This window comes from Typopeltis vanoorti, chromosome 1, assembly GCF_054136105.1.
Source record: "Typopeltis vanoorti isolate ZY-2024b chromosome 1, IOZ_Tvanoo_1.0, whole genome shotgun sequence".
NCBI classification, from domain to species: Eukaryota; Metazoa; Arthropoda; class Arachnida; order Uropygi; family Thelyphonidae; genus Typopeltis; species Typopeltis vanoorti.
The window spans coordinates 114156953-114180017 of record NC_143549.1 but is presented as its reverse complement, the minus strand read 5'-3'; the positions used below and the strand labels follow the sequence as shown (position 1 = coordinate 114180017).

Here is a 23065-nt window from a genome sequence, read left to right as displayed (position 1 = left end):
TTTCTATTATTACAATTGTTATTTTTGATTTTTAAAAAAATAAAATAAAATAAAATAAATTTATGAATTACAACATGAATAAACATTCTTTCTTATAGATTTTTTCTTTAACAGTGATGTCTTATTTTTTATGATTAAAGCTGTTATTTTAGATTTAGGATCCTGCATTTTCTACAGTCCTGTTTCTAGTTGTTCTTAGAGAGGAAGGATTCGTGGGATGAATATATGCTTTCCATATGTATGGGATTTTTAGACCATCATTATTGTTTAGATTGGGGTGGTTGATAACGATCTCACACGCTTCCTTAAATTTGCGTTCATACCATGTTTTGGTGTGATGTAGACAACTAGTGCTTTTCCAGTCAATTCTATGTAAGGTGAACAGGGCATGATCAGAAAGGCCAGCTTCACCATAATTATTATATTTGATGTGTCGTTTATGTTCTTTTTGCCTGATTGGAATTGTGCATCCTGTTTCCGTTATGTATGGTATGTTGCAGGTGCAGTAAATACGGTATACTCCAGGGAGGGAGTGGAGGGAGTGGGTCTTTGGATGAGTTGAGTAAGCTTTTTAATTTTTGTAGGAAGTTTAAAGGTGGCTTTGAGGTTGTATTTTTGTAGTACTCTGTTTATTTTGTCTGATGTCCCTTTAATGTAGGGAATGGTTATAGTTTTACTGTAGTCTGGTTTGTCTTTGTTTTTTATTGAGGTCTTGTAGAGAATTTTGTTAATAGTGTTTTGGCTGTATCCATTTTTTTGAAAAGTATTGCTGATCACTTTAAATTCGTTTTTCAGTGCCTGTTCATTGGAGCAGATCTTCAGAGCCCTGTTTTTTAGTGATGACACCTAGTTTTTGTGTTAGGTGGTGGTAGGAGTTTATGTGTATATATATTGGCCAGTATGTGTCGGTTTCCGGTAAACAGTGAAGGAAAGATTGCCGGAGGGAAGACGTGTGACAAGTGTATCTAGAAATACACTTGTCGCACATTGCTTGTTTAGGTGGCTAAGGAATGTGTCTAGCTGCCATGAGACCAGATCGCGAAAACATCGTCAATGTATCTTAGCCAGACTTTTGGTTTTAAAGGGGAGGAACCTAAAGCAAGTTGTTCAAAATGCTCCATATAAAAGTTAGCAATCAGGGGGGAGATAATGGCGAGTCCATGGCTGTGCCTTCTTTTTGTAGGTAGAAAGCGTTTTGCCATACAAAATAACCAGAACGTAATACATGCGCAAAGAGATCCGTGATATCTGGAGGAAATTTGTTCTGTAAAAGAAGAATTGTTTCATTGATTGAGACATTCGTAAAGAGGGCAGAGATGTCAAAACTGACTAATAGATCATTTTTTCTAATGTAATGTCTTTGATGATGTTTATGAAGTGTTGTGTGTTTTTGATATAGGAGGGGGGATGACCTACCAGCTCCTTGAGTGTTGCTGTTAATTTTTTGGCTAAGTAATAAGTCAGGCTATCAGTCCCCTCAACTATAGGCCTTAGCAGTGTGTTTTCTTTGTGAATTTTTGGTAGCCCATAAATTCTCGGGGAACAAGAGTAGTGTGGAAATAGTTTTTTGACCGTATCTTCGGGCCATGTGGTAATTGACTTAAGTAGATTCTCTGTTTTCTTTTTTATTCTATTAGTTGGGTTATAGTTAACTAATTGCTATGTGTTATTGTCTGAGACCAGCAGATTCATTTTTTTCACATATATGGTTCGGTTTAAGATAACGGTGGCACTTCCTTTATCTGCTCTGGTTATTAAGATGTTCGGATTTGACTTGAGTGATTTTATCGCTGATAATTCATGTTGAGTTAGGTTGCTTGTTATTGTTTTGTTATGATTTAAAATGTTGGCGGTTTCTAAACGTATTTTTTCTGCTATGTTATTTGGGATGAATCTTAGGCCTCTTTCAATATTACAAATAAATTCAAGTTTGTTTATCGATTTGGGTGCTATGGCATAATTTAAACTTTTGTTGAGTATTGAGATTTCATCTTTGTTTAAAGCGTGGTTGGATAGGTTAACTATATTACTGTTACCTGTAGGTGATTGGTAGCTCCTGTTGTTTGGTTCTTGCTTCTGGTTGGTTCAATTGGACATTCCTTCGGTACTCTCAATCTGTTTCAGGGCCTAGAATTCTCTGATCATTGATATGCTCAAGCGATCATTTCATGACCACCTCGGTCATGGCCTTCGGGATGCGTATTTTATTTCTTCCAACTCTAAGCGGCATGGCCTGCTGCTGCTTCCCAGGAGTCTGTGACTAGGTTTCCCACAGAAACATCGTCCGAGTTCTCAGGAATGGAGTTGCTCCCACAACCGTCCAGCCAACGAAAGCCCAACACCAAGAGAAATGGTCAACGACGAGGGGAAACGAAAAAATAGAAGAGACCTGGGGGGGGTCCTACCCTTTTATATCTCCTCCCTACCGGCAATCACTGTAACTTAGGTCGTTCACCCGCCACGTAGAATTTTCATCACATGGGTCTGACCTGACAACGTGAGTTCTCTCTCCGCTTGTTTTCTTCACATGCTGTGAGGACGCGACTGCCGGAGGCAACCGTCTGCTTGCCCTAGAACTTTGAGCTTTTGTTCACACGTATTATCTTTGCTGTTTCTCTAGCAAGTTATTTTCTATCAAAGGTAATATCAACTCTAAATCAATATTATTAACTTACACTTATCATTGGCATTTTTTCCCATATATATATATATACATACTTAGAAACATACAAAATACAGACACATACTTAGAAACAAGCATATATTTAAATTTCTTATAGGGTCTTTGCCTGTTAAACGATGATAAGTGGAATCTTAGTATTCTAGACTTATCAAAGTTTAACAAACTACTTAAATCAATTACCACATGGCCCAAAGATACCATCAAAAAACTATTTCTGCCCTACGCTCGTTCCCCAAGAATTTACGGACCACCGAAAATACACAAACAAAACACACCACTCCGGCCGATAGTCAAAGGGATAGATAGCCCGAATTATCACCTAGCCAAGAAATTAGCGGCAACACTCAAGGAGTTGGTAGGCCATTGCCCCTCCTATATCAGAAACACACAACACTTCATAAACATTATCAAAGACATTACATTAGAAAAAGATGAGTTATTAGTCAGTTTGACATCTCCGCCCTCTTTTTCCAAATGTCCCAATCAAATTATTTTGTATGGCAAAACGTTTTCTACCTACAAAAAGAAGGCACAGCCATGGGCTCGCCATTATCTCTCCCATTGCTAACTTTTATATGGAACATTTTGAGCAACATGCTTTAGATTCCTCTCCTTTAAAACCCAAAGTCTGGCTTAGATACATTGACGATGTTTTCGCGATCTGGTTCCATTGCAGCCAGACACTAGACACTTTCCTTAGCCACTCAAACAAACAACACAAACACAATTGAGATTGAAAACCAGAACACACTTCCGTTTCTAAATTCACTTATCACACGTCTTCTGTCTGGCAATCTTTCCTTCACTGTTTATAGGAAACCAACACATATTGGCCAATATTAATACTCTAAAAAAATGCATGTTGATTGGAGATCTGCTCCAATCAACATGCATCAAAAGACGAATTTAAAGTTATCAGCAATACTTTTCTAAAACATTGTTACAGCCAAAACACTATTAACAAAATTCTCTACAAGATCTCAATAAAAAACAAAGATAAACCAGACTACAATAAAATTATAACCATTCCTTACTTTAAAGGGACATCAGATAAAATAAACAGAATACTACAAAAAATGCAACCTCAAAGCCACCTTTAAACCTCCTGCAATATTAAAAAGCTTACTCAACTCATCCAAAGACCCCCCCCCCCCAACGGCCCACCCTGGAGTATACCACATTTATTGCACCTGTAACATATCATATACAGGGGGAAACAGGACGCACAATTCCTACCAGACAAAAAGAAAATAAACGACACATTAATATAATAACTTTGCTGAAGCTGGCCTTTCTGATCATGCCCTGACCACCTTACATAGAATTGATTTGAAAAGCACCAGTTGTTTACATCACACCAAAACATGATACAAATGCAAATTTAAGGAAGCCTGTGAGATTATTATCAACCACCCCAATCTGAACAGTAATGATGGTCAAAAAATTCCAAACATATGGAAGGCACATATTCGACCCACGGAACCTTCTTCTCTAAGAGTAACTATAAACAGGACTGCAGATAATCCAGGATTCTAAATTAAAAATAACAATTGTAATGCTAAAAATAGGACATCATTGTTATTGAAAGAAAGCTATCTATAAGAAGAATGTTTGCTCATGTTGTAATTTATAAATAATTTATTTTTTATTTTATATATATATATATATATATATATTTTTTTATTAATTTTTTTTTAAATCAAAAATAACAATTATAATAATAGAAATAGGACATCAATGTTAATGGAAGAAGAACCATCTGTTAGCAAGAATGTTTATTCATGTAATCATAAATTAAATCTAGCTTGATGTTTTTTTTTTTTTTTTTTTTTTTTCACTAGAGGCCATGCTGTTGAGTAGCAAGTGATCAAATCATTGTTTCTCTAGCTTACGGTTTGAAATGTAACGCAGCTTGTCTTGTATATTTATGTATGCTCCAGATGATGATCTTGATATGAAGATCGAAACGTCAGGATAATAAAAAGAGTTATTTTAACATGGTCGTAGAATCCATAATTTCAAAAATGAAAAATACATCTTAGTAATTGTATGTATGTAATATTGCATGCACAATTACATCATGATGCCCTCATTTATCATTACCTTTCTGTTGCACATTACCTTTCTCTTACACATTGCCAACTGCCTATTACAGAGCCCTTTTTTAGGGTATTGATGACACCTAGTTTTTGTGTTTGGTGGTGGTATGAATTTATGTGTATATATTGGCCAGTATGTTCCGGTTTCTAGTATACACTGAAGGAAAGATTGCCAGAGGGAAGACGTGTGACAAGTGTATCTAGAAAATATTAATAAGAAATAAAAGCCAAGAATATCTGTGAGATTATTTTCACTTCATTAAATCCCTGCATAATGTAATTACATAAGCAAAGTGAATATTAGATCCAGCATTATTTCAACACTGCATGTAGAGATTATGAAAGTTTCGTAAGTTGACCAGAGAGCTTGCAGGAATACATTCCTCAGCATATCCAAGTTGCTTTAGTGTGATTACTTAAAAGACATAGGTGCTGCTCACACGTCTATATATTCACCTTTTATTACTCTATTTGGATAAGGTTTCACTGGCCTGAGAGTTGTTTTGAACTGGTTGGTTCTCTTCAGAGACCACTATATAAGTAAAGAGTCTGCTCCAAAACAAGATAATCTCCCAGATCACTTTAAACTCAATGAGTGACCCAAAGGATCATTTAACTCAACAGTGGTTCTATTCAGTGACAGGCTGACCCCCACCACTGAGCAGAACTGCTCTTATTCTAGGGAAAAAGCATCCACTGACAGCTCTGATAGAGGCCTTCCCAGAAAACACCAATTCCCAGGTTCTCGGAAGCTCTCTCAAGGCAGAAACCTTAAGAGAGAAAAAACTTTCATTCACTACTAAGGAACTAGAAATGTCGGAGAAATGTATTTTCCTTAAGCAAACTCTTGGTCAGTGCATAAAAGTAATTACTAAAATAAAGAGCGAAATAAAATAAAAAGGCTTCGTATAAAATTGCATAAGCAAAGTGGATATTTGATCCAGCATTATTTCACTGAAGCCTTTTGGCTCTTTATATTAGTAATTATTTTTATGCACTGACTAAGAGTTCACTTACGAAAGATACATTTTTCTGACATTTCAAGATCCTTAGTACTGAACAAGGCTTTTTGCTCTCTTAAGGTTTCTGCCTGATCTCTGAAGAGAACCAACCAGTTCGAAACATCTGTCAGGCCAGTGAAACAGTGAAACCTTATCAAAAAGCAAATGTATAGATGGTTGGGAAGAACATATGTCTTTTAAGTAGTCCATATTAAGGCAACTCAGGGATGCTGAGGAATGTGTTCCCACAAGCTCTCTGGTCAACTTATGAAACTTTTATACTTTCTACATTCAACTTCGAAATAAAATTTCTACATAGTTTCTACATTCATTCAGCCTTCAAGAGTGAGAAAGTGAAAATTGTCATTATTTTACCTCGATATGATAAAAATGAATTATGAAGAAGGGCTATGATGGTAGATGATTCAGTCTGTAGGATGTGTAGAAGGAATGGATGCAAGTTTTTTAATGTGTGGAGTGAGTTTGAGGAAAGATTGGATTTGTATAAGTGGGACAGCCTACATTTGAATACTTTTGGCATCAGTTGGGATTTTTGAATGGACTTTATCATGGAAATATTGACAAGGAGAGAACAATTTTGACTTTGTGTTCATCCGGTTCAGACTCATCAAACGTGTCCAAAGATGTCTACATGTATAAGGCACTAGAGAAAAATAGAGCTCTGCAAGTTGTCCATTTGTGTCATGCAGACTGCAGACAAGAGAATACAAAAGAACATGCAGGTAGATCATTAAGTCTATACACAAATGCTAGGAGTATCAGAAACAAAGGGGAGGGGGGTTGAGTTTGTTGCCTTGGTCAATATGTTGGGACCTCAGATTGTAGGCATTAGTGAGACCTGGCTATCAGAATTATTAGACATACTAACTGGTATCGAGTGTAAAGGGTACAGTTTTATTAGGAAGGATAGGAGAGGAGGGGTGTGCTGCTAATGAAATCAGATAACTTGAATCCAGTTAGTGTAGAGACCTATGATTGTAGTACTGCTAACAGTATTTCATGTGGCAGTGAGTTTGAAGCCATCTGGTGTGCGGTGGAATCTAACACGATCAATTAATAGTGGGGTATTATTATAGACCTGGTGGATCGGCTGCAAGTGATGAAGAAATGCATCACCAAATAGAAAAGATGAGCATGAAAAGAGTAATCATAATGGGAGACTTTAATTATCCAAATATTGATTGGGTTATCAGTAGCATCTTATGAGAAGAATGAAAATGAATTTATTGAGCTGTTGCGGGACAACTTCCTCAAGGAGCATGTGACAGAAGGAGCTTGAGGTCAGAGTGTTAGAGGGCACTTCAATTAAAGATGTAGCTATTCTGCCTCCGGTTGGTGACAGTGATCATGTGGTACTCACTTGGGAAATGACTAAATTTATGAATGTTCCTTCAGAAAAGGGTTACATGCCAAACTACAAGCAGGAAATCATGACCAACTGAGGAGTATACTGAGTTCAGTGGAATGATTGGAATGAATGATTTGGATCAGTTGATGGATGGGAAGCATTTAAAGAATACTTAAATGAATTGATATCAGAATGTGTCCCAAGATTTCTAAGAATAAATAAGATAGGAGTCAAATGGATGTGTATTATTAAGCGAGAGATTCAAAAGAAAAGAATGATGTGGAAGGAATACCTTGTGCATAAGGATGATGTTCGTTCTGAAAATCATAAGCAGCAGGCTAGAATAGTCACAACTATTGTATGAAAAGAAACTGGCTCTGCGTGCTAAAGACAACCCACAAGAACTCTATCGATATGCTGCAAGTAAAAGAAAGAATGAATATGAAAGAATAACTCTTCTAAATGCAGATGGTGTGTGAGGGTAACAGATGAAGAAGAGATTATTCAAACTAATGAGTACCAGTACCCATTTTGTTAAAAGCTATCGACCTGGTGTACGCAACATTGAGCTCACTGCTACCTCTTCACTGGATGAAGAAACTTGAGTGTATGAGGATGAGGTATTAAAGCTGTTGCACAAACTGAATAAGAATTCAGCAATAGGGACTGATGGGATATCAGCACGTGTGCTAAAAGAGTGATCAAGCTGAACTGGCTATTCCTTGACTAGACTGTTTAATATGAGTCTCAGAACATGGAAGATTCCAGAGGAATGGAAAGAATATATAGCACTTCCATTCCACAAGGGTAGTGCAAAAATTAGTGTATCCAACTATTGAACCAATTAATATCTCAGGAGTTGTGGTGAAGATTTTGGAAAAATTGGTCAGGGCTCGCATTCAGAAATGAGTTGACAGTGAATCTCTCTCTCTCTCTACTTTGCAATGAGCAAAATGGGTTTACTAATTGAAGATCATGTTTTAGCAACTTGGTCACATTCTATAACAATGTTGCCATTGAACTAGACAAGGGGAATGGATACACCATGATACACCAAAATCCAAATCATGGATACACCATGATTTGGATTTTGCTAAGGCTTTTGACAGAATACATCATGGTAGACTGTTGCATAATTTGGAGAATATGGGTTTGGATTATAGAATATTAACATGGATAAGAGGATGGCTGACTGACAGATATCAAAAAGTGGTATATGGGAGATTAGAGTCTGCAAGATATGTAACCATTAGTGTACCACAAGAATCAGTGCTTGGTCCACTGTTATTCAATCTGAACATTAATTAATATCATTAATAAAATTCTGCAAGTACTATTGATATACAATACTTGCAGATTGATTTGAATAGGCTAGAATTGTGGGCATAGGAAAATAGATGTTAGTAAATGTAAAGTCATTCACTTTGGCATGATAAGATATCCAATGTCATATTATATTGGTGAGATTACTTTAGAAGAATCTGATGAGGCTAGGGATCTTGGAGTGTTAGTAGATAGGAAGTTGAAGTTCAGGGGGGACCATGTAGCAAAGATTGCAAATACAACTCAAAAGATAATTGCCATGCTGAAACGAATGTTAAGTATGTCATTTTTCCTCTTTACAGGGCCTTGATAAGACCTTGCTTGAACTATTGTGTGCAGGTCTGAAGTTCATTAGCTTATATGGTTTCCTTTGTAATTCTGATATAGTAGTGGAGAGAGTGCAAAGGAGAGTGTTAAAAATGATATCAGGATTGTGGAATACTGATTATGAAGACAGATTTAGAATTTGTAGACTGCAGACACTAGCAAACAGGGAAAAGGGTGATATGATTGACAAGAGGGCATCCTTGGAAGCCGGTGATGGCTAGATTTTTTTCTCATACAGTGGTTTGTGATTGGAATAGTTTGCTATTGGATGTTATGAGTGCAAGCAGTGTGAATGAATTCAAGAATAAGTATGATAGCTGGTGCATGTAGTATGTGGCCTCCCTTGATTAGTCCCTGACTCCCTGAAGGTCTTTCTCTTAAGAATGATAGTAATATTAATAATAATAATGCTGGATCTATTATCCACTTTGCTTATATCATTTCACATTGCTGAACTGAAGCCTTTTGGCTCTTTATTTTAGTAATTACCTGTATAATGTGATTTTCACATTTTCCTGTTAGGGGTAAGTCAGCAATTACATGAAATCTTTTTCAAAATACTATATTCATTTGCATGAATGATAGTCAATTATTTTCATTAAAAATTTAATGAGTTGTCAGCATTTAAAAGTAAAGCTATTGTTCTTGCAGTTTCATTTATACTGTACTCTACTATACTGTACTGATAAACCTGTGTCATTTTCACATATGCTGATATATATATATATATATATTTTTTTTTCATGAAATCATTTAATTCACATTTAATTTGCAATGAAGACCTGTTTAATTAATAATCCTGTTTCATTATTACCACAAAACTTGTACTGTATCATCTCATCTCCATTTATACTAATATATTTCATATAATCACTTCATTTACATTTAAAATTCATTTAATATTTAGGTTTGGTTTCTAGTGGTCCATCATTCTTTAACGACATGGGAGAGAATTATTGTATCAGGGTTGTACCAGTGAATTATTGTTACATGACTTCCATTGGTCCAGCAAAACAGCTACTAAAAATCCTTGACCCACATACCATACCACATAAATTCTTATCACCTCTGAAGAAGCCCACCTGACTCACTAACAATGATTTGCACTTAAGTTAATATCAATAGGAACAGTATTACGATATTAAATTTTTTTTTAAAAATTACCATTTAATTTATTTTATACAGTTCCACCCATGAAAGGTTGAAGATCTTATCATATTATGGAGGAAATAAGGACTGATAATCTGGGAATCCTTCCCTTGAAACCAAACAGAGAACCCTTTTCCTAAACCTCTGAGCAGGTTGGTGATGTCACACTGAGCTGCAAAAGTTCTTTACCACTTAGACGTTCAGGAAACAGAGATGCTCTCCAACATACCAGTCAGTCAGGCATTGACTGTTATTTAAGTAGGGTTCTCATTTTTTGCTGCCCATCAGTAGACAGTACCATTATAAAGTACTGTTGAGACAGTATATACTGATAAAGACACTTTTGGATTCTAATGGTTTGTTCTTCAGCATCCAAGTAACCCTCTGAGCTATTTTGCCAACTCTTACAATATGTCCTCTGAATTTCAAATCTCTGTCCACCATCACCCCCCCCTGGATCCCCTAGCCTCATCAATTTCCTGTAAACTAGTACCATCAATATGATGCAAAGTATTATTATTATTATTATGTGACACCTCCAGGGAGTCCAAAGACTCATCGAGGGAGGGAACCTACTCTACGACTCTGTCTCCACCACTCAATCCACCACCTGCCAGGAACTGCAATTACACCAACGCCATCTACTACCCGCCACCACCACCACCACCAGTAGTATTTTCACAGACAAACACAAACATCCATGCCCACAGCAGGATTCGAACCCACAGCCTTTTGGCTAGAGAGCAGATATGCTAACCACTCGGACAACCAGGCCAGCATGTAATCTTTTCATCTCGAAGTTCATTAGCTTACATTTTTCAACATTGAATTGACAATCATTGTCCTTTGCCCACTCTGCCAATTTATTTAAATCATCCTGTAAGATATCTACATCATCTTTATCAACTATAGCCCTCCCTAGTTTTGCATCATCGGCAAATAACTGAATATCCTTCTTCAAATCTTTTACTATAACATTAATATACAAGTTAAAGAGTAGTGGTCCTAGTACAGAGCACTCCACTAGTCACCCTCATTCACTTTGATTTCACTCTACCATACACCCTGTGACGATGTCTATCATCTACCCTCCCAATCCATGCCACCAGCCTCATATACATTCCCATTTGCTCAAACTTATGTAATAGTTTTCCATGTGGTATTCTGTTGAATGCATTTGCAAAGTCCAGCACTATCATGATGTAGCCTTTCCCTTTATCCATTTCTGCTGTCACCATATTATAAAATGGGAAGAAATTATTGAGGCAGGACCTACCTTGTACAAAGCTATGCTATCCCTTATAGAGTATCATATTCCTATCTACCTATTCCTAAATTTTACTTTTAGCCAACTTTTCCAATACTTTAACCACCACTCCAGAGGTACTAATTGGTCTGTAATTTGCTACGTCTGTCTTGGAGCTTCCTTTATGTAATGGAACTATCATACTCTCTTTGGAACCTTGCCAGAGCTGACTTAGATTAAACATCTTCATCAGAGACTCTGCCAGTTCTCATATGCCATCTCATATCACATGAGATGGCATACTGTCCAGGCCAACTGCTGTATTCACATTAATATTTTTCAATATACTGAGTACCTCCAGTTCATCTACCTCAATGCTCACATCGGTCTCTGTAACCTCAGTAACTGCAGTTACCACCTGGATGATATACCTAACAGAGTGATCACTTAGTAACTCTGTTTCTGTCACTTTCCTACCATTTCTCTTACTTGCTACATAGTGAAAAAACTTTTGGATTTACTTTGGCCTGCTTAGTTAATTTTCTGTCAAAAAATGATTTAGCCTTCCTTACCATACTAGTTACCCTTCTCACTTGTGCTTTATATTGCTCATGGGCATGCTGATCACCTTGTTGTTTATATTCCTTCCACAATGCTTTCTTTTTTTGTCGCTGCTGCTTTATATTGCTAGTCATCCACTTAATCCATATTCAGTTTATCCTACTGACACTCGGTATGCTCTCTGATACTGTCTTGCTCAAACAATCCTTGACTGCTTCCCATGCATTAATGACATTAATTCATTCTATGTAGTTGCTTTTGTGATGGCACTGCACCAAGTTGCCTACTAAGTTTTTCGTAATTTCTAGCCTTGTAGTTCTGCATAAACCCTCTCATGACTGAAACTTCCACATGTTGAGCAACCTCCCAGGTCAAGACTGCATGGTCACTTTCCCTGCTCGTAGGTAGAGTTGCTACTGTAGTTATAGATGGATCTTCTACTGCTATTACCAGATCCAGCACTCTTAAACCCTGGTCCCTTCCGTCACATGCTGTTTCAGGTAATTATCCCTTAGTTACTGTATAAATTCTATTTCCATTTTGCCATACCCTTTCCTCCTTCCAGTCTATATCATCATAGTTTAAGTTTCTGATGACAATTGCTTGCCCTGCATTCATTGTGCTAATCTTCTGATGCATGCATCAGAAGATTAGCACCATGCATGTTGTCCACATCTTCTTCTGAACCCCCCCCCCACCATTACTATAGCAGTAATCAACAATATATATGTCCTATTGGCCTCTATCACACATCAGACAGCCTCAAATGAACCATTTTCATCAATTCCACAATTTTCTGGACCCCGCAGTACTATAGCAGTTACCAACAATATATGTTGTCCTATTGACCTCTATCATACATCAGACAGCCTCAAATGAACCACTTTCATCAATTCCACAATCTTCCATCTATTTTTATTGGTTGAAGTTCTTCTTCAGCCATCATTAATAAAACCCCTCCTTCTCTTACCCTATTTCCTCTATCTTCTCTGAAAATACAATATCCATTATATTCTGTCCCTTTTAACTACATCATTCTGACAATATTGGAGTGCTGACAAGTAATAAACTAATTTTTAGTAAAATGGTTACAATAATAAAGAGACATTGTAGTGCAGTCAATGTCCATTGCCCCTCTTATGATCTCTGAGGTCTGGCATCTCCATAATGTAAATATACACAAAAAACGTTCTCCCAATCAAAACATCACGGCTCATTGATAGTCTATATATACAGGGTACACAACTAATCCTCCATTTTTCAGATGATGGCCATACCAAAATGGTCTTTTCACCCTGTAAATATGCAAACTCTCTTTTTTTATTCATGTCATTTTAACAGTATTTTACATTTATATTTTATTATGTTCTCAGATTTTCTAGATCTTTTAAAATATTGTCTTTACTTTGTCTCACAGTTTTAATTTAGCTTTTAGAGTTTTTATATTTTTACTATTTTAATTCCCATTTTGTGGTTGGCTGAGTGGTTAGCATATCTGCTCTCCAGCCAAAAGGCTGCGTGTTCAAATCCTGGATATGTGATTGTCTATGAAAATACTGGGAGTGGTGGTTTGCAGTAGATGGCAGTGGTGCAGTTGTGGTTCATTATAGTTGGTGAATTGAGTGGTAGAAGCAGAGTTGTAGAGTAGATGCCCTCTCTCGATGAGTCTTTGGACTCATCGAGAGAGGGCATTTCAATGGATGTCAGTTTCGTGCCTGGAAGTGTTACATAATAATAATATTTATTATTATCATCTTAATATCATTATCTCCTGTATTCCATTGCTCTTATATATTTTTAACTTAGAGTTTTATTTTTATCTATATTTAACTTCAAAACATGTGGAAATTCCAGTTAAGAAGAAGGTATATGGAACTATAAGACAGGTGATTGTGATGCACTTAGGAGGCAGCTTGAAGCAGTATGCTACAGCATAAAGATCTGCTAAGGATGCTCACAATGCCTTGGAGATAGTCAAGGGATATCTGAAGGAAGCATTATCACACTGTATATCCAAGAACAGGAGTGTAAATTGGATAGAAGTTAGATGGATGAGTAGTATTGTTAAGCATGAGCTGCAAAAAAAAAAAAAAAAAATGTTGTGGAGGGTATATAAAGAGAAAAGCATGGTAAGGAATGCAAAATCATATTATGAGAAGAAATTAGCAGAGCAGCCAAAAGGAAATCTCAAACAGTTTTTCATTATGTGGCAAGTAGGAAGAAGAATGCAGATGATAGAGAAGTGACAGAGGCAAATGAAATTGGTGAGCTAGTAAGTGACCACTTTGCAAAGTATGTTATCCAAATGAAGATATTGTTACGATACAGGTGACAGGGACTGATGTGAGAACAGAGGTTGTTGAATTGCAGGTACTTAGAATATTGCTGAATCTAAATGCAAATACAGCTGTGGGATTGGATGGGATATTGTCTTATGTTTTAATAGAATGTGTAGGGGAACTGGCAATCCCTTTTAATAGGCTGTGTAGTTTAAGTCTTGGCAAAATCTTAAGAGAGTGAAAGGAGGACAAAATAATTCCTTTCCATAAAAGTCTATGGTAGCAAATTATAGACCAATTAGTATCTCTGGAGTGGTGGTAAAAGTAGTTGGAAAAGTTGGTCATAAAGAGAATTCAGGACTGATGTAACATGGTTTTGTGAAGGGTCAGTCATGCCTTGGTCTACTAACTTTTTATAATAGAGTGACAGCTGAGTTGGATAAAGGAAATGACTACATGATGATACTGCTGGATTTTGCAGAAATGTTTGACAGGATACTGTATGAAACTGTGTTATGCAAACTGAAACAGATGGAAATGGATATGAAACAGGTGATATGGATAAAAGGGTGGCTGATAGAGAGATACCAAAAAGTAGTAATCGGAGCAGCAGAATCCTGGAGAAGGCTAGTGGCATGCCAAGGGCTTTGTGCTTGGACCACTGCTGTTTAATTTGTGCATAAATGATGTAGGAAGTAATTTGAAGGGAGATATTCAGTTGTTTGCTCTGATTCAAAATTGGGTAAGTAATAGTTAATCGAGGTGATGTAGAGAGCTTGCAGGATAATTTAAACAGGCTGACAGTATTGCAAAACATAATGGATGTCAATGTAATGTAGAAAAGTGTAAAGTTATACATTGTGGAATACAAATATTACAAGCTGCACACCACATTGAAGGAACTGTACTCCAGGAAATTGATGAAGCCAGGGATTTGGGAGTAGTAGTAGTAGACAGAGAACTGAAGTTTAGAGGGTATATTGCTAAAGTAACTGGGGCAGCTCAGTGGTTTACTTGATTAGTAAAGAACACTGAAAAGCAGAGATAAGGAGTTATCATTTCTCTTTAGGGACCCTTAATATGACCATATCTAGATTACTATGCTCAGGTCTGGTCACCTGGGGTTCTTGGGAATGAGGAAGTGGTAGAGAGGATACAAAGGTGAGTGGTCTGTGGAATACTCCCTATGAGGATGTTGGTTGATATACAAAAAAAAGGGGAGGAGTACAATAGAAACATTTAAGTTATTTAAAGGATTGTATAGAATTAATACAAAGGAAATATTTCAGCACTTGGCAGAGGGGCAGGACAAAAGGTCATCCCTGAACATTGGGTAAGGATGTGGTTAGCAGGGATAGTAGGACTAGATGTTTCACTTGGAGGGTAGGGAATGAATTTAAATGGGTTGTCTAAGTCAACTGTCAGTGCTTTGTCTGTTAGTAATTTTAAGGAGAGATACAATAGATATTGTGTTGATAATTTGGGTCTCCCACAGTGAGTCTTAGGACTCCACAGCAGTACCCATGCAATAAAAATGATAATAATATTTTAACCAACTCTTCAAACATATATCTTTCCCAGAGTAAACCATTAAAAATTAATCTCAAATGATTTGCTGTTTCGAGAAAAGGTCATACCACTAAGGTGAGTTGATGATATTACATCATTGTTCTGATTATCTTTTTCTCTAGTATTTTAATTTAAAGCAACTGTAGCCAAAAATAGTTCATTATTGTTGGTACTCCATAACAATGAAAAACCATTGCTTATCATTTTATACTAAGCCAAAGGAACTGCATGAGCCATCCATCCATTTCTCATCTGTCCAAGACAAGTTGACTCCCACTAAAAAGGCAATTAATGCATCCAGTTTGCCACTCCTCTGCTGTATGCCTTAAAGGAGAGGAGGTACGAGTGTTATTTTATGTCTGTGAAATATGTGTTCATGGGACTGGTTTGCCTGTTTTGAGAGATGAAAAACTCAAGTTTCCAGGAGAAATACCTTCCACCTTTACTTTCATATGAAGGTGGCAAAGTTTCGAAATGGAGGAAAGAGTACTGTAAAAAAAAAAAAAAAAAAAAAAAAAAAAAAAAAAAAAAATCACAAATTATAAAGGTGGCATGAAATGTATTGATTTAAGATATTCTGGGTGTCTTGAGTAATTACTTTGAAAGATTGTTAAATAAAACAAGTGACAGAGCAATGGTAGAAAATATAGATAAGGAACACAGATAGATATTAATATACTTGCTGTAGGGGGAGGGAATAAACCTAAAATGTAGAGCAGTTGGAGTTGATAATATTCAACCAAAAATACTCAAATATGAGGGTATAAAAGTTTTGCAGTAGTTATACTGCAAAATTATGGCTATCATAATATCCCCATCTGTGAAAAAAAAAAAAAGAGAGAGAGAGAAATAAAACTAAATGCGTGAATTATGGAGAAATTTCCTTGCCGAGCATTCCAGATAAGATTTATGCAAACATACTTGAAAAGTGGCTAAGAAAAATTGTGGAAGAGAAACTTGGATAACTTGAGTTCATTCCAAATAGTTTTCAGGGCCAGATTTTTACTTTTACAGATGGTGAGAAATCATTAAAATATATCAAATACTAGTATTTAAGTTTTATCAATCTGAAAAAATAAGCATATGATAAGGTACAAAGAAAATTTGTTCAAAATCCTATGTGGTGTAAATAGAACATTATATTGAGCAGTATATAACCATGCCCCTGTCATAACCTTTAAAGATATATTCTATGTCCTCAAAGTTAATGAAAATATTCCAGTAAACATGGGTCCAGAAATAAACCCCTCATGTCCAAGATAGTCTTTTAATAAACATGAATCCCTTGATGCTGGGAGAGGGCAGCATGATAAATGTACCATACAGTTGTTGTTCAAAATGACTTCTGTTATGAACTGTTGAGACATCTCACTATTGATAGCCTTACTCACTTGAAAGTTCCTGGCAGATATCTGATGGCAGTGTGTGCATAGTCTGTATGTTCTTACAGTTCTCACCAATGAGTTCCAGTTGCCCTGCAGATTAAAATAAAAATAAAGGATTAAGGTAACCAAGGAAATTATGTAACACTGTTCAAACTAATTTTAATATATGGATCAGAGAGTTGGGTTAGAAATAAAACAATTAATCAGCAACTAGACACCACATCCATGAGAATTCTTAGAAGAAGAATTAAAGTAGTAAACATAATGATAAAATTATAAAGTAAGGGTATGTTGCAAAAAATTACTTAATATTCATAGAATTTTTGGCTAGGCTTTCTAGCCATTATCAGTACAGTTGAAAAGAGAAAACACTTAAATTGCAAGAATACGACTATATGCTATCAACTGCAGGAAGATAACTCCATCTACAACTATTAGAATTCAAAGAAATAAATTTAAATAATTACAAGTTTATGAAACATAAATTGAGGAGTGTTATTTAGGGTGACTTCCCAAAATTGGGAAAGTTTAAGGCAGTCATTTATGTTTAAGTTTGGACTGTGAATGTGAATTTCTTTTTTTTTAGCTATGTAGATAGTAGGAGGAGAAATGATTGTGGAAGAATGACATTGCAGGACAAAAATGGGAATAGAGTGACTGATGCAGAGGAGGACATAGTGGAGTTGTTCAATGAGCACTTTATTGGAGTATTTCATCCTGGAAAAGAAGGTTTTAATACTAGAGGGATAGGGCAGGTTCAGGGTTTAGAGGGGGAGTTGGTTCCAAATACTGAGAACTCTGGATACCAGTAAAGCTATTTCACCAAGGTTTTTGAGAGAATGTGCTAAAGAACTGACAGCTCCGTTGACCTGGCTCTTCACTAAAAGTCTGGCTGTGGGAAAGGCACCCAAGGAATGGAAGGAAGGTAAGATAGCGCTGCTGCACAAGGGTGGTAGCAGACTGGAAGTGTCTAATTATAGTCCAGTTTGTGTGTCATCAGTAGTTGTTAAGGTCTTGGAGAAATTAGTGAAGGACTATATACAGCATTGGGCAGATGAGGGTAATGTTATTTGTGAGAATCAACATGGATTTGTTAAGGGGTGTTCTTGCTTTAGTAATATGATTGCCTTTTATAATAAAGTGATAAGAGCAATTGATGAGGGAAAGGCATATACTGCCATTTTTTTTTTAGATTTTGCAAAGATGTTTGACAGGGTGCCACATGATAAGCTGATATTTAAGTTGCAGCACATGGGTTTAGATGTCGGATTAGTCAACTGGATTCAGGATTGGCTGTCTGATAGGTATTAGAGAGTTGTGTATGGTGGGGCAATATCAAGGAGGCAGAAGGTTACAAGTGGTGTTCCACAGGGCTCAATACTGGGACCTGTATTGTTCAACCTTTATATCAATGACATTGTCAATGGATTGCAAGAGGATATTCAGTTGTTTGCAGATGATGTGAAGCTGGGAAGGGTAATCAGTAATAGTGCAGATGTGGCAGCCTTGCAAGAGGATTTGAATAAACTAGACTGATGGGCAAATGAATGGAGGTATCGGTTTAATGCAGCAAAATGTAAAGTCTTGAAGTTTGGGAACCGTCGATGGGAGGATGCATATTCATATGATAAACCTTGTGTTTCCTAAAAATTACCTCCCACAATGAGTGGAGGAGCCTGGAGGAAGTAGGGGAGACAGGAGATCTGGGGGTGATGATTGATAGCAAACTGAAATTCAGGGAGCATATTGCAAAGCTGGTGAAGGTAACCCAGAGGATTACTGCAATACTGAGAAGGATGCTGACCTGCAGAGATAAAGAGTTATCATTCCAATGTATCAGACCACACTTAGACTATTGTTCTCAGGTTTGGTCCCCAGAATTTGAAGGGGATAAATTAACTGTGGAAATGGCACAGAGGCAGATAACAAAGATGGTTTCAGGACTGTACAATGTTAGTTACGAGGATCGACTGAGGGGAATATGGACTGCAAAGTTTCATAGCTAGGAGAGGTGATATGATCGAGACTTTTAAACTGTTGAGAGGCAGTTACAGGGTAGACATTGGGGGAGTTCTTTCGCTTGGTCAAACAGCAGGAAGGAGTAATGATAAGGGGCCATCCCTGGAAGTTACAAAAGGATGCTGTGAGCAAGAGGGTGAGGAGTGGTTTCTTTACTTGGAGGGTGGTTGAACCGTGGAATGCATTGCCTGAGAGAGAGAGAGAGTGGTTAGAGCAGGAATGGTCAATGGGTTCAAGGAGTGGTATAATAAACTTTGTGTTTGCTAAAAACAACCTCTGACGATGAGTCTTTTGACTCCATGGAGGCCTGGATAATAATAATAATAATAATCTTTCTTCCCCATGTCAATATCCTTCTGAAGGAGCCTTAAAGTTCTACATCTTTTCTAACTGCCATTCATTTGTTTGCCTTTCAGTATATGATATCCTCAAAGAAGAAATTAACTTTTGTTTCAAACTTTAGTTTTATTTCAATGAATTATATGCCTAGTCGATAAGGCATGGCTGTCTAAACCAGGCTAATCCGACTTTTGAGGTAATATATACCATATATATCTATTGCAAAAGCAGATGATGATGAAAAAACTATTGGTAATAGATAAAGACGACCAAGAAGATAGACCTCCTTTTAAAAACAGGATACATCCTCTTACCAAGAAATATATAACCCTACCAAAACACAGATGAGCATTTAAAATTTTTAGAGTATCCATCATTTATATGGTCTCCCAAAAATATAGAAATAAGGCTGCCCTGTGAGACCCATTGTGAACCAAACCATATTTTTTACAAAAAATCAAGGATACTTCCCTTGAAGCTGATATGATATATGTAGTCACATATATCACCTACCTATGGTATCACCTATTCACTGGCATCCCCTAAACATATTATTTTCCTTCTATACAAAGATTTCTCTCCAGATACCATAAAGATATTCAAAATCATAATACAATCAAGATGCTGGAAAAATATGATTTACATGCAGATTGAACATACACCTAAAGGGAGCCCTCTGTCCCCACCATCCATATGTTCACTGGGCATCCACAGATGCCTTATGGCAGGCATGGGCAACCTTTCCTAGTTCGGGGGGTCAAATTATCATTTCTCCGAGTCAAGGGCCGGACCATATTATTAAATAATATAAATTAATATTAAATGAATTAAAACAAGTTGCTACTTCATATTTCATTTATTTATAATATAATGCTTTGGTATAAAGCTCTACATCAATTTTATAATATTATGAACGATATAACAATTTAATGTGAAGATTGGCCTTGTACTTCAACTATGAGACTATCAATATTGACATTAATATTACTTAAGGATGATCGCATAGAATTTTTGAGGTTTTCATCCGTTATTCTTGTTCGAATTTTTGATTTATTGTATTTCATCCTCGAAAAAACTGTTCACACATATATGTGCTGCCGAAAAAAACAAATGATTTTTCTTGAAAAGGCATGTAAATTTGTATATTTTTCTTCCACCAAATAAAATTTATAAAAATCCGTCAAAGCAATGTTGTTAAATTGTGATTTTAGCACTAAATCTGCCTGAAGCTCAATAAGTTCCATCTGTAAGTTTTCTGGCAAATTATTTACATCAGCATCCATCGGATGAGCAAATAAAGCGAATGTGGATTCTTTGTTTTTGAAGTCGGCAAACCTTGTATCAAATTGCTCTATTAGTGCCTTCAGTTCATCTCCATAACAATTATCAGGGATATTTTTATGAGTTGCTAGAGTCGGAAAATGATAACAATTTGTAGCTCTTATCTGACTTTCCAACAATCTTAGTTTATTACAAAAAGCTTTACATGTCCATGCAGTTCATGAATCAATTGTCCTTGTGTTTGCAATTTAAGATTCAGTTCGTTTAGGTATCCGGTGACATCTCCAAGGAATGCTAAATCACACACCCACTCATCATCTTTTGCTTGGTTAATTGTGTTTCCTTTTATGTCCATAAAATCTGCAATGTCTTATCTCAGATCATAAAATCGTTTTAACATTTTACCTTTACTCAACCACCTCACTTCTTAATAATAAGACACATCTTCATAATCCAAAAATAGGTCTGCCAAATACTCCTTAAATTGGCAGTGATTAAGTGCACGTGACTTAATAAAGTTAATACTGACAACTTCCATAACATTTGTGAATTTAATCGATTTTGCACACAGATTTTGTTGGTGGATAATGCAGTGAAAATTTGTTAAATTTTCCGGATGGATCTGTAATTCTATTGCTCTTTCATGAACTATTCCAATAAATCCCTTCTGTGCACCAACCATTGCAGGGGCTCCATCAGTGCATATGCCAGATAGTGAACTCCATTTAAGCCCAAATCTCTCGAAGACTGTGTCGACTGTTTCAAATATATCTTCACCAGTAGTTATTCCTTTTAACAGCCGAAGCACCAATAATCCTTCTGTGATGTTGAAATCCGCATTAACTCCTCGAATAAATATTGCTGGTTGTGCTGTATCGGAGGCATCGGTGCTGTCATCCAAAGCAATTGAAAATGCTTCCAATCTAGCAATCTTCTCTTTTAAACTTTTTTTTGATATCATCAGCCATAATTTCTATCCATCAGACAACAGTACATCTCGACAAACGAATATTCTCAAAGTCTTTTTTCTTTTCAGGACATATTATACTTACAACATCCAGCAGACATTCTTTGATAAATTCTCCTTTACCAAATGACTTAGAATGCTTAGCGATTTTTTCGCTTACCACAAAGCTGGCTTTGACAATGCTGTGGTGCTGCATTCTTTGCTTGTTGAACATTTGCTGCTGGGTATCCGGGTTCTTCAACTTCTGTATTTCATCTTTTCATAGTTGTCCATCAATTTTTGGGTGATCCGCATGTCTCGAAGTAAAGTGTCTCTTCAAGTTGTATTCTTTGTTGACGGATACAGATTCGTTGCACAGCAAACATACAGGCAAACCTTTATTCAGAATAAAATAATAATCTTCCATCCAGTTGTCTTGAAATTGATGATTCTCTGCATCTACTTTTCTTTTTTCTGCAATAACCCCTGACATTGTCCCAAATTTATAAGCGATATTCAGAACTCTCAAACAAAACTGTCTTCTACACCGCAGGCACCGAACAGAACACAACATCAACGCAGGCACCGAACAGAACATAACATCAATGCAGGCACTGAAAACAAAGCACAACACCAATGCAAGTACCGAACTGACACGTTCTAACACGTTCACACACACCGCCAGTCAAAGTGAGAAAGAGACCTTGGTTGGAGAAAACATATGTGTTTTGCGCAAGTCATATGATGTCAACTTAATGTGAGTTAGTAGAACACACCATGTTTTCTCCCACCATGAATCAGACAAACTTTGCTGAAATAGATTAGGGCCAGATCAAAAGAAGCAGAGGGCCGGATCTGACCCATGGGCCAGGGGTTGCCCATATGTGCCTTATGATCACTCTGATGCTCGGTGATGTGCCAGATCAGTCACTCCACACACCATCCATCCATCCACCTCATTGATGGTCTACCCCTTCCTCTTTTTCCAGGAACTTTACCTGCTATTACTGTTCTGAGAAGTCCTCCTTCCATCCTTTCAATTTATCCAAAATATATTAACTTTCTTCTATCAATATCCTTAAGGAACCTTAAAGTTCTACTGATCTTTTCTAACACCATTCATTTGTGCCTTTCAGTATATGATATCCTCAACATCCTTTTGTAACACACTACATCTCAAAAGCAACTATTCTTTTCTTATCTGACTTCTTTAGGTTCCAAGTCTCACATCCGTAAGTCTCTGTTGAAAAAACAGCTGCATCCAAAATCCTCAAATTTGTTCCATGGAGATAGATCCATCCTTCCAGATTTTAGACAAATCTCTGACTGTTGTTTTAGCCATTCCTAATCTTCTTTTGATGTCTTCTGAACAGCAATTCTTCACATTAATAATGGATCCCAGGTACTCAAACTTGCTGACTTACTCAATTCTTTCTCCATTAAGGTACACTTATTTCTCAAGAGCTTCCCCATTTGTATTTCCTTTGAG

General features: G+C 36.6%; 1 protein-coding gene across 1 annotated transcript in view; it reads left to right on the top strand.

The window, feature by feature from the left end:
• Nucleotides 1–23065, top strand: part of Coq8 (ubiquinone biosynthesis protein COQ8, mitochondrial) — a 210537-nt gene that overhangs the window by 45222 nt on the left and 142250 nt on the right. The gene's annotated exons all lie outside the window — the stretch shown is intronic.